General features: G+C 34.9%; 1 pseudogene; it reads right to left on the reverse strand.

The window, feature by feature from the left end:
- Positions 1 to 515: 515 nt before the first annotated feature.
- Positions 516 to 12,988, reverse strand: LOC121230603 (cleavage stimulating factor 64-like; annotated as a pseudogene).
- Positions 12,989 to 15,785: the final 2,797 nt, after the last annotated feature.

Genomic DNA, 15,785 nt, shown 5'->3' on the forward strand with positions numbered 1-15,785 from the left:
CAACCTAAATACTAAATATTAAAATAACACTAAAACACGAGCAAAAGGACTCAAAATATATCACAAATAAACACCTATTAGTTGTTAAGGAAAATCCATCACCCCAAGTGATATTTATCCAATATGCTCTTGATTAGTATTAACCACAAATCCTTGACCAAAGCAATTAATCCGGATTAACACAAGACTAACATGAATAAACGAAAATAGACATCATGCCACACTTTTTAACTTACCTAGAAAATTTCAAATTATACAATATCGAAAGGCTATGTTGAAAATTAAATTTGACTCTTCCAAGGTCATGATAAGTTGCTAAATCCTTCAAATTGAAATTAATTATATTTGTTGCAAACATAGAAACCTAATATCAGGTATTTCGAACATTAAAACGAAGACTAATTTGAATAAAAAGTTTTAGGAATTTATGGTGTAGTTAACTAAAAGTCGGGCAATACGTAAAAGCCAAATAACATTCCAGACACATACTTGAACCCGGGAGAATCAAACATGCATACACAATAAACCAAAATTGAACTAAAATTCCGAAAATTTTTAGTTGATACATAGCTAACTACCTAAGTCCACAGGTCCCAAGTTAGGCAAAAGGTAAAGCCAAATGGCTCCAAAAACAAACAACGAGAACATAATACAAAATTCTTTTGCTTCTTTTTTCTCCTATTCCTATATTCTCGTAACAAGCTTATAAATGTTACATTCATGGTCTATGCTCATTTGATTAACAAATCTAGAACTGTATTCTTCTGCAAAAATAAAATAATTTTACACGCATTCAGAAAACAATGAATAGACAGCAGAGTGCTACTCCTTCCAGTAAGTTAAAAGATGATGGAAGACAACACCTTGCATTGGAAGTCTGCTGGCTATGATGCCTGCATCTGATCTTGTCGCAATGCCTGTTGAAGTTGAATGACTTGTTGGCGTTGTCCAGGTGGCAATGAACTCAACTGCTCTGGTGTTAGGCTTAGCACTTGCTGTAGTAAAACAGACTCCATATCAGGTGCCAGTTGTGGCTGACAAAGAGCAACAACAGGATGTGAGATCATGTCATACTACAATAGCATTGGTTAGTTCAACATGAATTGTGCGATTTATTATCAAATCAACCATATTGAACTATGACTTGCACAAAATCGTGCAAATTTTATTAAAAGTATGCCATGTTTTTCAGATACAGATATGCATAGCATTACTTCCGTACCACAAAACTGTTGTGGTAACTAGTGCTTGTTCTTGACAATTTGGTCATTAGATATGTTAACAGGTCCTAGTACTCGTGAATATATGGCATGAACATAGAAAGTTACTATTGCAGAAGATGGCAAGGCTTTATAAAGTCCTTGAAGGATCAAACTGTAACCTTAGAATCCATTTGCGGCAACATATATAGACAGAAGTCCTAGGTCTGTCATATCTTATTTAGTCAACAGTGAAAGATGATAAGACACAAGAAAGCATTGATAAACTATTTTTCTTAACCTACTTCTACATCTCTCTAAAAGTCAAGAGATTTACAGTTACAAGAAACTGAGACAGATAATAATATTAAAGTTGGTTAACCAGACAAAACACATCGGACCTAATGGTCTGAAATTGAAAGTACTACAAAAACCATACATTTGATAACAAGTTTAAACTTGTATAAACTTCACTTTCCATCCATTTAGGCATAATTAAAACAGCAAAGATTTAAGTCTTTCGAACAATGAGATCAGAGGAAATAGTTTAACATAGGACCACATTTAAATTACAACCTTAACGATTTTTATGCATATCATTAACTTGATTAAATTCACTTAATCAATACGTTTGGGATGGTTAATTTTTATTCGCTTCATGTTTGCAGTTCAGCAAATGATTAAATAGACATCAGGAATGCAACGCATGCATCTAGCCCTGATAACAAACTAAATCAAGGAGAAGTTATAATTTGAGAAACTATATTTCTTTTGCATGAAACCAATACCAACCCTTCCACTTAACCCTCAAGAATGACCTGCCATTTTAGGTTTAAGCAATAATAAATAAAAAAGGAACTCACAATACAGTCTGCATTGTTGTAACTTCTGCTATCACTGATTATACCTGAGAAACAGGCTTCTCAGCATATTCACCTCTTCTGATCTAGTTATTTTATTGAAAAGTGTTGAATCAACACCAAATGTTTTTGATATTCGAGAACCACTTGCATTGGACATATTCAAAGCCCCTGTTGAGGAAGAGCTGCTTCTTCCATCATCTAATTTTACCATTTTTGATGGCCTATTTATTGCTTCTGAAGGACAGTGAACCGCACTTGACTTCTCTGCAAAGACTGGTGTTATTGATGGACCAGACTGTAATTAAAAAAAAAAAAGTTAATGCAACATTCTAGGATACTAAAAGCAACCAACCATTTTTATACTACATTGAGAGTGAGAATCTTATTAACTAATTGAATTTTAGAACAATGGAAATAACTAATTCTTCTAGTTAACTACTCAAAACCATGCTACCCTAAAAAGAGAACTAATTCTTCTTATTAACTATTTGAATTTTAAAACAATCAAAATAACTAATTCTTCTTGTTAACTATTAAAAACATGCTACTCTAAAAGAAGAAAAGAGAGATCTTAAAATTTACAGTACCGCAAATTCTTAGAATTTCAAATCCAATGATTTGAAGATTTTTCTCAAAAGAACATAGCCTAGATCTAAAGTAACAAAGGAGAACACAATCTAAGATGCAAACATATAATTAACATAAACCATTTAAGTTGGTAAAAGATTGTACCTGAAATCTAGAATCTGGTAAGGGAGTAGGCAAAGGAGTTGACTGCATGATCGCATTTGGCAATACCATTAGATTGTTGTGACTTAAATTAGCAGTTGCAAGCTGTCCCGAGTGTAACAATGATGTCTGCAGATGCTGGTTCAAAGATGAGGATTTTGACACCTGAATTTGTGGTCTGACAAGGGGGTTTTGCGAAGGAAGTTTGGGAACAAAAGACTGTGCAGCAGCTGGTGGTAGAACATGATTGCAGGAATATTGTGGAAGCTGCGTTTGAGGATGTAAAGCTGATTGCACAGTTGCAGAAAATTGGTTGTGAGCTAAAGAATTAAGAGGCATAGCAGACATTTGACCTTCTAGTACTTTAGGGATCAAGCCAGTCTGAGCTTTCTGATGTAGAGTTTGTGGTATTGGCTGCTTACTATGCTGACCATCTTGTATAGAAATCTCTGCTAGTTGACCAGGAGGCTGTTGAATGTTCGGCATCTGCAACTGTAAATACAACAATACATATATTATACATTATATGAACTTTATATGAACAAGCTAACAAAAAATTTTTGAGACAATGAAACGAACCACTTCTGTGGTGACCATTCCTAGCATTATTTGTGCCTGAAATGCAAAGAGAAAGATGTAAGACCAGATCTTTATTTTTCCCTACAGATAAAAGTGTCTTAAAGTTAAGGGTGTAAAACTTGGTAAAGACAAATAATACCTTTTTATTTTGATTGACTTTCTAACAAATGCCTTTTTTTGTTAAAAAAGTTAATAATTTCTCAATTAATTCTGCTACAAACTGAGTCTAAAACAAAGGGCACAAATCAAAGACTATGGTGCTAAATTAATATTATTCAATTTTTTATATATTAAATCATTGTTTTATTAACAAAACTACTTCAATTTTCTAACCTTTACATTTAATAATTCAACCAAATGCAGACAAGTTACAGTCTGCAAAAGAAACTAAAATTGCACAGTAGTTGCATGCAAGAATATACAAGTCTGAAACCTAGTTGTATGCTGAGGAAGAAAAGAAACTACCATTGTAAACACATTATTGCATACACTTACAAAGATAAATCATCTGTTTCCCACATAAAAATAGCGAAGTCCAGATAAAGAACGAAAGAAGCTTTATTCTGTTCATAGTATTTTTAAGCTTGGAAAATAAACATAAGAAAGAACAAGTACTCTCTCCACTTGACAAGGAAGACAAATCAGATGATTGTTGTCATGATAAAAGAACTAGGGAGGCATCTCGTTATACGGAAATTGTAAGTTCCATGTCAGGTTAGAAAGGACCTCAATCCAGTTGTGACTGGGATATAAGATTTAGTGGAGGAGAATTAAGATAAAAACCTAAAAGAGATTAAAGGGTTTATCGATTGTAATTAAGAAGGCTTGATTTTTGAGCAATAAATTCATTTCTTTTTGGAATTTAGAGCTTTTAAAGAAAGTGGACAAAGGTTGAAAATTATGAGATGGAAATTATACTAGAACAAAGACTATCTCTTCGCATTTTCTTTTTCTTTCTTTTTTTTTTTTTTAAATTCCAACAATGAAGCAAACCTGAAAAATGGCTTTCAGCAACTGGGGTTTTGAAAGCAACAGCTCACAGGCTAGTTCCTTATTTTGTGTAGCCATTTTCTGTCAAGAAAAGACATAAAATACCATTAAATTATTAACAAAATGGATCTTGGTAAACAGTATATATTGGTCAAAGCATACCTTCAACTCGGACATAATTTCATTCAGCTGGCTCCTGGACATTTTCGCAAGATGGAGTGTTAAGGGGTCACTGGCTGGTGCAGACTGGTTTGGCAAAACATTTTGATTAGGCTGCAGACCAGCCTGCGTGCCACCAAGAGCACCAGCCATGAGAGCTGCAGCAGTAATAGACAAATGGAGACCAATAGGCTGGTGCTGGACAGATTCACCCTGGATTGCTGGACCACCAACTTGTTTTTGAGGATCTACAAGTCTCAGTTAAGGGAAGAAAAATAAAAAGGGAGGGGGAGGGGGGGGAGGTATGGCCCAAAGAAACATAAATACTAACCAATATTTGCTGCTATTCCAGGTCCACCACGACCCTGCTATAAAACAAAATCCACTGATTTGCTTTTATTGCAATGAAATAAGCCTCAAGAATCACCAAGGTTACAGAACACAGATTTTTTACAAGCATGAAGTATGCAGCAGGCTTATCCTCCAATATAATGGTTCAAGCCAAATGATAAAATTTCACTGGGCCAGCAGTCACATTAGCAAACATTTTCACTGGTCTAATATTATATATATATATATACACCATAATTTAAGCCCCTGGCTGAGTTGGTGTCACAAGTTAATCAGGCACCAACTCGATTTGGGGAATTTCGTGAATGCCTTTTCATAATTAAAATAAGTTATAATATTTGAGGATATGTTAGTCTCTTAAAAAACAAATAAAAAATTGCATGTGGTTGAATTTGAACCCATGCATTTACATTAAAAAAATATTATCTTTACCACTAAATGGAACTTTTATTTTAGTATAATATTTATATTTTAATTGTATTATGCATACTTTATGCATGTGATACAATTTCTACTATATACTGAAGTACCTATGTTCAACACCCCATGACTAACACATATCCAAACATAGATATGAGAATATGGCCTTCTAAAGACCATCTAAGTACATAAAAAAAATTTTGAAAACGATTGAACATACCCGTATTGGGTACATATCCAAATTTCACACTCAAACCCGAGTCCAAGTAACATAGACAAAAATAACTCTTATCATAATTTTCATTTTCCACTTACCCTGCATAAGAGTTAAAAATAAAAGGCCCCCTAGAGATGATGATTATTCTTTCTTTCTTTCAAAAGGGATGTTGATGTTGGAGAATTACATCAATTTCAATTGTCCTTTCTATCACTTTCACCTAAGAAGGGACAATGATGTGGGCATACCAAGTTTGAAGCAGTTTTTCTTATGAGTGCAATTGCTAATAGCATGTTTAAAAATTGGAATATTCCCTAGTAAAATAAAAATCTTACAGGAAATTAAAAATCCAAAACCTTGTAATTTAAAACTGAACTGTTAAAAACAAGCTATTTCAATTATGTTTATTCATAATAAATTTCATAAATATTTATACGCATTGTGAGCCTAACTTAGGAAACTTTATACTAGGAAACAGACTAATTCTAGGGATGCTGTCCCTAAAAACAGTTTTAAAGTTAGGGATAGAATATTTACAGAATCCTATCTGATACACTCAAATATTCCTTTTAATTAGGAAACTGTAATCTGACACTCCCCCTCAAGCTGGGAAGTGGATGTCATCCATTCTTAGCTTGCTTACTAGTTTCTGAAACAACTTCCCAGACAATCCTTTAGTAAGTATGTCTGCTAGTTGGCCATCAGTGGACACAAATGGAGTGCAAATTAAGCCACTATCCAGTTTTTCCTTTATAAAATGTCTGTCAACCTCAACGTGCTTCGTACGATCATGTTGAACTAGATTATATGCAATATTGATAGCAGACTTATTATCACCAATACAACTTCATTGGACCTTCCCACTTGATCTTCAAATCTTCCAAAGTAATTTTTAGCCATAATAACTCACAAATTCCAAGAGCCATCGCCCTGAATTCAGCTTCTGCACTAGATCTAGCCACAATATTCTGTTTTTTACTCATCCAAGTCACAATGTTGCCTCCTAAGAAAGTGCAATAGCCCGAGGTTGATCTTCTATCAACCATAGACCCTGCATAATCTGCATCAGTATAGGCTTCAAGGGTTAAATTCTCCCCCCTTTTTAAATAGGATTCCTTTGCCTGGCGTGCCCTTTAAGTACTATAGAATCTAATATACAGCTCTAAGATGTGATTCTTTGGGTTGTGCAAAAACTGACTTACAACACCGACTGCATAGGCAATATCCGGCCTAGTATGAGACAACAAAATGAGCTTTCCCACAAGTCTTTGATATGAACTTTTATCAACTGCTGCATATTCTAGTGCATCTCCAAGTCTGTGGTTCACCTCTTTGGGTGTCTCTGTTGGTTTACATCCCAACTTCCCCGTCTCTGTCAACAAATCAACGATGTATTTTTGCTGAGATATGAAGATTCCTTCCTGAGAGTGTGCCACTTCAATACCAAGGAAATATTTTAACTTACCGAGCTCTTTGACTTCAAATTCTTTTACTAGGTATTTTTTTAAATTCTTCATTCCTTCCAAATCACCACCAGTCACTATAATGTCATCTACACAGACTAATAAAGCAGTCACTCCCCCTGAAGATGAGTGTTTTACAAACAGAGTTTGATCTCTTTGACTCTGTTTATACCCTAACTTTAGCATTACTTTGGTAAATCTTCCAAACCAAGCCCTCGGGGACTGTTTTAGTCCGTACAAAGCCTTTTTTAGTCTGCAAACTACCTGTCCTATATTTGGACCGAATCCTGGTGGAACATCCATATAGAATTCTTCCTCAAGATCACCATGTAAAAAGACATTTTTGATGTCAAATTGCTATAATTTCCACCCTCGGTTGGCAGCTAGTGACAACAACACTCTCACAGTGTTCATCTTTGCAACAGGGGCAAATGTCTCAAGGTAGTCTATTCCATACATTTGAGTGTACCCTTTAGCAACCAATCTTGCTTTGTACATCTCCAAAGAACCATCTAACTTATATTTCACTGTATACACCCAACGACATCCCATTGGTTTCTTTCCTCTCGGTAATTTCACCAAGTCCCATGTCCTATTTCTTTCAAGAGCTTCCATTTCAACCTTCATGGCATTTTTCAAATTCTCATCTTCTAATGCCTCGGATACAGTTTTGGGAATGGGGATAGAATTTAGGCTAGTAAGAAAGGCTTTGTGGTTATGGGACAAATTTTAGTAAGACATGAATAAGTACAAGGGATGTTTTATATAGGCTCTAGTCACTTTTCTAATAGCAACGGGAAAATCTTCTAAATTTTCAATAGTTTCAGTATTAATATTCAAAGTAGGTTCAGCAATTACCTCAGGTTATATAGAAGAAGATGATGATTGAACTTGCACCGGTGCCAACCAATAAAGGACGAGTAGTGTCCTGAATTCCTCTTTGTGATTTGGGTGTATTAGGCTCTGTTTCAAGTTGCATAGGGGCCATAGTTTCGAGTCAAGCAGGTTGGTTAGCAGGCAAGGACTGAGTGGGAGTGTTTGGTTGCTGGACAAGAGCTGGAATGTGAGTGTTTGATTGCTGGACAGGAGATGGAATGTGAGTGTTTGGTTGTTGGACAGGAGCTGGAATGTGAGTGTTTGGTTGCTGGACAGGAGCTGGAAATAAGATCTCCCCCTGAAGATAAGGACGAGTAAAGAAATTCTCTTGTTCTACAAAAGTAATATCCGCTAATACATAAAGTTTTTTTGTGGCTGGATGATAGCATTTGTACCCCTTTTGAGTGGAAGAATAACCGAGAAAGACACACTTGACAGCTTGTAGATCAAATTTTTCTCTATTTTGAGAATGTACATGTACAAAGGCAACACAACCAAATATTTTGGAAGTAAAGTTACTTGAAGTATTGAAATCAAGAAAGAATTTTGCTAGAACTTGCATAGGACTTTGAGATTCAAGGACTTTTGTAGGCAATCTATTTATCATATGAGTAGCAGTTAAAATAGCCTCCCCCATTATTGTTTAGAGACATTTTTTTGGAACAAGAGGGCTCTTGTAATAGCTAAAATGTGACCATTCTTTCTTTCGGCAACACCATTTTGTTGGGGTGTGCTAACACAAGATGACTCATGTATAATGCCTCTTTCTTGGAAATATGGTGAAAGAAATTGATTGAAATAGTCCTTGGCATTGTCTGACTTAAACCTTTTTATTTCAGCTCCAAATTGGGTTTTGATCATGTTGTAAAAGGTTGGAAAGACAGACCTTACATCAAATTTTTGTTTTAAAAGAAATATCCAAGACACACGGGTACAATCATCAATAAAGGATACAAACCACCGAGCCCCAGAAATATTTGAAATAGTGGATGGTCCCCAAACATCACTATGAATAAGATTAAAAGGAGCGGATGTTCTTTTATTGCTTACCAGAAAAGAGGTACGTTTATGTTTTGCAAGTTCACAGACATTACAATAGAATTTTTCAACAGTTAATCCTTTGAACAATGAATGAAACATAATTTTAAGGACTCTAAACGATGGATGACCAAGGCGAAAGTGATGGAGCCAAATTTGGTCTTTATTGGTTTAAATAGATTCGGATATGAAAGATAATGGTGAGGAATTCAGCGCACTAACTTCTCCACTGGATTCTTCAAGATAGTATAGGCCATTTACTTCCTTAGCATGTCCAATCATCCTCCTCGTATTCTGTTCCTGAAAAAGACATCGATTGTGATAGAAAACGACACTACAGTTAGAGTCTTTGGTAATTCTTTGGATTGATAAAAGATTGGTAAATAATTTTGGAACACGAAGGACGTTTTTAAGAGTAAGGGTTTTGTTTATAACAATATCACCCTAACCAGCCACTGTAATCACAGAACCATCGGCTACTGTTATCTTTCTACTACTAGGGCAAGGTGTATATGAAACAATTTTTTGTGAGAACTGGGTCATGTGGTCTGTAGCTCCTAAGTCAATGACCCAAGAACTTTTGGTAAGTATATCCGAGACTTTAGAATTTTGAGAAGAGGCTATACCTGAAAAACCAAACTACAAGTATCTGTTGAAGAAGATTTCTCCAATGATCCCAGCAAATTCTTTAACCTCTCAATTTATTCTTTATTGAATTTCACAGGTGATTCTTGAGAATTATTTTTTCCATCCAACTGTCTTGCTGTATTTGCTCGCCCTTGTCCCTTTGGTTGTCCACCTTTTTCTGAAAATTTTTTGTTTATTGTCTGTGGCTTCCCATAGAATTTCTAGCATCTTTCTTTAGTGTGACAAGGTTTTTTACGGTAGGTGCACCATACGGAATCCCTGTTAATAGGCTTTGTACGTTCTGTCTGTCTACTATCTTCGCTAGTTGGCTGCTCCAAGCCAAATCTCCTCTCATTTACAGCTTTTGTAACCAAGGCTGAACTATCCACTTGACTATTCTCAACCATAACTCATCTTCTTCCTTCCTCAACACGAACAATCGCAATTGTCTCATTTGGTTATGGTAGTTCTTCTTTTCCAAGTATTTGAACTCTTACTGCATCAAACTCAACATTTAGTCCAGCAAGAAAATCATAAATTCGATCCTTTTCAACGAACCTTTTCATGAGTGCTGCATCTTCACTGCACTTCATCTGAATGCACTGGTAATGATCCATCTCTTGCCATAAACTTTGCAACAGATTGGAATACTCCGTGATTGATCGACTTCCTTGCTTGGTAGATGAAATCTTAGTCTTGATTTCATAGATTTAAGCAGCATCTCAAACTTTAAAATAAGTCTGCTTCACAGCTTCCCATATTTCTTTGGATTTGTTAAGAAACATGCATGTATCATTGATTTCTGGCATCATAGAGTTCCATAACCAAGACATTACCATAGAGTCTTGTTCATCCCAAACATCAAACTTAGGATCTCCTTCTTTAGGTCCAATTTCAAGTAAGTGACTCAGCTTTCCTCTTCCCTTCAAGAACATGCGAACCAGTTGAGACCACTTCAGTTAATTCTTCCCGTTTAACCTGTAAGCTACTTGAATGTTCTGAAACTCACTTGTTGGGTCTGAGTTGTTCATAGAGACTTCTGAGATATACCCAGTGTTACTGGTCTTGACAGTTTCAGTCATGTTTCTTTTGAACAAATTCTACAGTCTTGAGGGTTGATTGGGAGTAAAAAAATTGCCAGACAAAGAAAAAAAAATCTCAGAAATCGGGCTAAAAAGGCTCTAATACCATGTTAAAAACAGGCTATTTCAATTTTGTTTATTCACAATAAATTTCATAAATATTTATACACATAATGAGCCTAACTTAGGAAACTTTATACTAGGAAACAGACTAATTTAAAGCTGCTGTCCCTAAAAAATAGCCTTAAAGTTACGAATAAAATATTTACAGAATCCTATCTGATACACTCAAATATTCTTAATTAGAAAACTGTAATCTGACATGAACAGTATTGAATAATTTATAGCAAGAGCATATATACTTTTTTATCTTTCAACAGATTACTGTAATGTTCATAAAGCAAAAGCTACGCTTTAGCATAAAAAATCACACAGATAAATCCACGATAATTGAAATTCTAGAGTCTGGATAAAACACAAACACAAGTTGATTAGGGAGAAGGTAAATTGGGCAGTTCTACGCTTAAATTAAATCAGATCATCAATGAAAATCATCACATAAAATAAAAAATATTAAAAAGCTATCTATATTGTCCCAATGCTATCATAAACCAATGTTCATCTGATCACATTAAGAACAATGGAAGTGCAACAAACGAACCTACAACAGAGACAAATTCATGATTCTTTCCAAAAAACCAAAAGATACAGAGAAGAATAAAGGTTCCAGGGATAGTTCACCTGTTCCCGATTTCGTTCAGAGCCTGTCATTTTCAGCAAAAACAACTCGTAATTGCCGGCCATTGATCTCATAACCTTGAAGATTCCGTCGAGCACTTAAAGCTGTCTCCTCATCCTTGTATTCAAAGAACCCGTAGCCTTTTGGTTTGCCAGTTTCTCTATCAATCACCAGTCTAAAATGGAGGGAAATTAAAAAATGAAAGACGCTAATAAAGAAAATCTTAGAAAAACAAAGCATAGCTGGAACTTCAACCATAGAAAAAACAAAGCACATAAATATGTAGTTAACTGAGGACAAAAACGCAGATTAAAAACAATCAAATTGATTTGTGCTCTAACTTCTGAACTTTCATGCCCTTAAACTTTATATTGGTCAAAGGTATAAATTCTAAGGTATCATATGCCCAGCCACTTTCAGTGGACCTATGTGTTTTGAACCATCAACAATCATAAAGGTAACTTTTCTAACCTTAACATTTAATCTGGACCAGCAATTAATGCAAATGTTAAGAAGCATGTCGATCCAAGGATGATTCAGGTCAAAATTCTTAGTTTCAACTTTAGAATTTCCAAAATGCCTTCTCATCACAAGTTAATAAAAGAAACAGAGATATTTCCTAGTTCATGCACCCAAATTATTTTTACAAGGGAGTGGTGAACATCTATCTACATCAGCACGTTTACTGAATGACTGTGTTAGCGTTACTCCGGGTTCCCTGACAATATAAATCCTATCCTAAGTGTCAAGATTAAAAAGTTTTAAATTTTCTACAATCATATCGTCATAATTCCATAACCATTATACCTTTCCCAACCATCAGTGTCAAATATGCAACTAAAGCAGCGAAATCAATTATGCAACACAGTTTGATTGAAAAAAAATTGAATTCAGTACATATTCTTTTCTGGCATAGTTACAAACATTACAAGATACTGCAATCAATTTAAGCAAACTGAACTTTCAAAACCCCAAGAATTAAATTAAATGTTGGAATTTTGTAAAACAAAAACGCAAACCTGAAGGAAACAACAGGGCCAACCTCCCTGCAGATTTCTATAAGCTGTTCTTCAGTAGCATCATATGGTATATTCCCCACTGACACCAAAAATGACACAAAAGAAATAGCAAAATTCAGGAACTTCATTAATCCATTAAGCAAAAAGAAGACAAAAGATGCTAACAATTAATAAATGGAAACATATTTTCCTCGGCAATTAAAGAGAAAGCAATCTAAGAAATCAGAAGAAAATCGGGGAGAGAGGGAGAGACCAAAAACGCAGCGATGTTGAGATGAGGCCATGAAAAGGGGGGCGAAAATCAATAGGAGGAGAAGGTGAAGCAAAGCTGAAGCTTCATCTTCTTCTTACTCCGCATCGCTTTTTTCTTCTGCTTATTTCAGTCCAATTATATGAAGAGATAAAAAAGAACAGATACAAGTGTATTTCGAATTCGATGGTTCCAGCGGTCAATTGGGTTTTCTGCAAGGATTTATTATTTTCTCAGTGCAAGGAAAGAAACGAAGATTTTCTGTTGTTTTTACTCTTTTTCCTATCCAAATCTGAATGATAGAAACAATCTCTTCCGCTAATATAAGTTTGGGGATTTTGCTTTTCCTTTTTTTCAAACTAGTCGTTTTTTCAATTCTCAAAATTAGACATACTCAAAAGCAGAGTTACCCTTCCGCCCATTTCAAGGGTGTAAAAATTTCGATTAATTTAGGCTTAGTTTGAATAGATAGTTTGTTTATCTTTAGCGAATTTAAAAATAGTATTGGCGGTGAGATTAGATACTGTAGTGATGAGATTAGAAATAATGGAGGAGTGTGTGTTTGAATTCAAACGCAGCTGTAGCGTTGAGGTGAAAATAAAAAATGATTATTAAAGACATCATATTAGAATTTATATATAATAGAAGTTTTTAAATTATTTTATTTATATAAAATTATTAAAATATATGAATTTATAAATTTATTTAATAAAATATTAAAATTTATCTTCTAATATTTTATTATAAATATTTTAATGAATTATATAATCAATTTATATTATTTATTAGATAAAATGATAATTATTTTTAATTTTTTATACTTAAATATTCTTTTATAACAATGATAAATATTATTTTTGTAAATAGTAATATTATACTTGGATCAAATTTAGAAGTATCTAAACGAATGTTTTTTAATTAAAAAAATAGTAACATAAGACATAACAAGTTTCATTATTACTAGAAATTAGGTTATGATACAAAATTGTTTTTACAAATATTGATTCATTAAACTATTTGTAATAGTTTTCCTTAACATTGCAATTTCAAGGTCACTTTCACTGTTAGAGAAACTCGATTCACCTCTATCAAAATGGCCTAAAGAGATTGGCATGTCGAGTATATTCTCAAATTGTCGAAAATCCTCATCATTTGACCAAGCATGTCTTCGAATGTAATTATGCAAAACCATTATTGCAATAACTATTAAAACTTGCTTGTCGAATGAATAGCTCGGAATATCTCTTAATATTGGCCATTTTTTTCCACACTCCAAATGTTCGTTCAATCATAGAGCGTAACAAAGAATGGGCATGATTAAAGATTTCTTTTATTCCAGATGCTCGATGATTACCTTGACGAAAGTCAGGTAAATGATATCGTTCCCTGTAACACCCCGAACCCGATACCGTCGCCGGAGTCGAACACGAGGTGTTAACAGACTTCAAACCACTTATTCGACATTTCCCAGACAAGCTGCCGATCTGCGTACTAGTCGCTTTAAAAATCATATCTTGAGTTTCACAACTCGAAAATCAGTTTCGTGATTTTTCCCTGAAACTAGACTCATATGCCCATCTCCATAATTTTTTTCAGAATTTTTGGTCGGGCCAATTAGTACAGTTTATTAGTCAAAGTCTCCCATGTTACAGGGATCGACTACACTGACCCTTGCGCATTACGAATTGGATATCTCCCTGAACAGAGCTTCAATACTGATGTCGTTTGTTTCTATAGAAACTAGACTCAGAGAGGAATCTGTACATATATGGCATGACTCCTAATTATCTCTGGTTAATTTATAATAAATCTCCAAAGTCGGAACAGGGAATCCAGAAACCGTTCTGGCCCTGTCTCACGAGAACCTAAATATCTCTTAACATACTGTCCATATGATCTTTTCGTTACTTCTATATGAAAATAGACTCATCGAGCTTCGAATACATAATTTATTCATCAATTAATTCCACTCCTACTATTTTTAGTGATTTTTCAATCTTATGTCACTGCTGCTGCCAGCATCTGTTACGAAAGCAACTATGCCTATTTCGTGATTTCTCCTTGATCTAACTAGTAATTCATCATACATATCACCAATTATGATCATGACTAGCCATGCCAAAGGCTAATCATTGTCAAACTTCCCCCTACTACACTATTGCCATATCATGAATTTTAACACCAAAATAATCAACCATGACGTATGGCATAAAAAGGTCGAATTATCAAGATTTGCGACCTAACGTTATGAGTCCAAACCCAACCGAACATTTATGCCATTTTCGCATGGCTAAAAGATTACATACCAAAGTTCAAACACAACATAATAGCCTATACATGCCGAAATGTTCTCCTAAGCCAACTAAGAAGAAAGTACCAAAACTTGCTATCCGGTGTGATGACTTCGATGACGGCCCGACCACGCAAAAAGAGGAGTCCGAGAAACCTAGTATGGGTGACAAGGAAACACCGAGTGAGTTTATAACTCAGTAAGTCATAAGCAATACACTACCATCCATTAATAACATTATCACAAGAGGAAACAAAATGGAACGAGGCTAGTTACTCCATCCATACCGAACCATACCATAGTTCCTCCGACCTATCGGTTCAATCTCATACCAAATCATGCATTCACATTCCATATACTCATCAATAGAATATTCGAGGCATTTTCATAAATCATTTTATTTTCGTTACAATCATACAACTAAACGGCCTTTCACCCATTCCACGATAAATCTTATGTACGTGACTTCAAGTATATTCGTCACATGGGTTCAAACTTACCAAGCTCAACTCCAAATATAGACATAGCACCTATTAGCCATGAGCTCAAGATACTTACCCGATCCGCTGTCCGTGATCGACTCAATAGTGTCGCACACTTAGTGTCCATAATGATTCAAGAACATATTAAGTCCGCACACTCAGTGCTATATAATCAGCTTGCACACCTAGTGCTACATAATCAAACTCGCACACTTAGTGCTACATAGTCAAACTCGCACACTTAGTGCTACATAATCAAACTCGCACACTTAGTGCTACATAATCAAACTCGCACACTTAGTGCTACATAGTCAATTCGCACACTTAGTGCTGCACAATTTAAACCCGCACTCTTAGCGCCAATCTCATGGTCATACTTGTTTATACCCGCACATTTAGTGCCGAGATCAAC

Source organism: Gossypium hirsutum, chromosome A06 (assembly GCF_007990345.1).
Source record: "Gossypium hirsutum isolate 1008001.06 chromosome A06, Gossypium_hirsutum_v2.1, whole genome shotgun sequence".
NCBI lineage: Eukaryota > Viridiplantae > Streptophyta > Magnoliopsida > Malvales > Malvaceae > Gossypium > Gossypium hirsutum.